This window comes from Zonotrichia leucophrys, chromosome 14, assembly GCF_028769735.1.
Source record: "Zonotrichia leucophrys gambelii isolate GWCS_2022_RI chromosome 14, RI_Zleu_2.0, whole genome shotgun sequence".
In the NCBI taxonomy this organism is placed as follows: Eukaryota; Metazoa; Chordata; class Aves; order Passeriformes; family Passerellidae; genus Zonotrichia; species Zonotrichia leucophrys.
This window is the reverse complement of record NC_088184.1, coordinates 12,161,394-12,161,962: the sequence shown is the minus strand read 5'-3', so window position 1 is coordinate 12,161,962 and position 569 is coordinate 12,161,394.

Sequence of the window (569 nt, the reverse complement as noted above, 5' to 3'; positions counted from 1 at the left end):
TGTTGATGTGTTTCTTCTGCTACTGCTGTATTTTCATTGCCCCTCTGGCCTAGGCTGCACTCTCCTGTTTTCTCTTTGCACCTGAGCTGACCTTTTATCCCTGATTTCCTGAGTGGATGGTAACAAGATAACTGAATCATGTAAGGTGTGAAATTTCTTTTCTTTTAGTGCAGGTTCAAGGTTTTCCCATCAGGAATGAGCAGTGTTCCTGACCAAAACCTGGTGGAACTTAAAGAGCTGATGGGTTTTTGCTTTAAAAACTGATCTGAAAGCATCTGAGAGGGAGCAGGAGACTACAGAATTGAACAATTTACTGAGAGTGTATCCTCTCACCTGGGTTATTGTTGCTGTGTGTGAAGCTCTGGAAGGAGCTGGGACATGTGCATTCTTTTCCAGGTCCACTGAAAAAACCTTTAAGGACTCCCTAAAGAAGCTTTCTGCTGGTTTATGGCAATAGAAGACCCTGCTGTGAAAACATGGGAATCCTGCAGTCATCCTCCTGCCAAGCAGAGTCCTTGGTGTAGGACTACAGCAGCTATGAGAGTACAAGATGAGACAGTCTTTGTTGG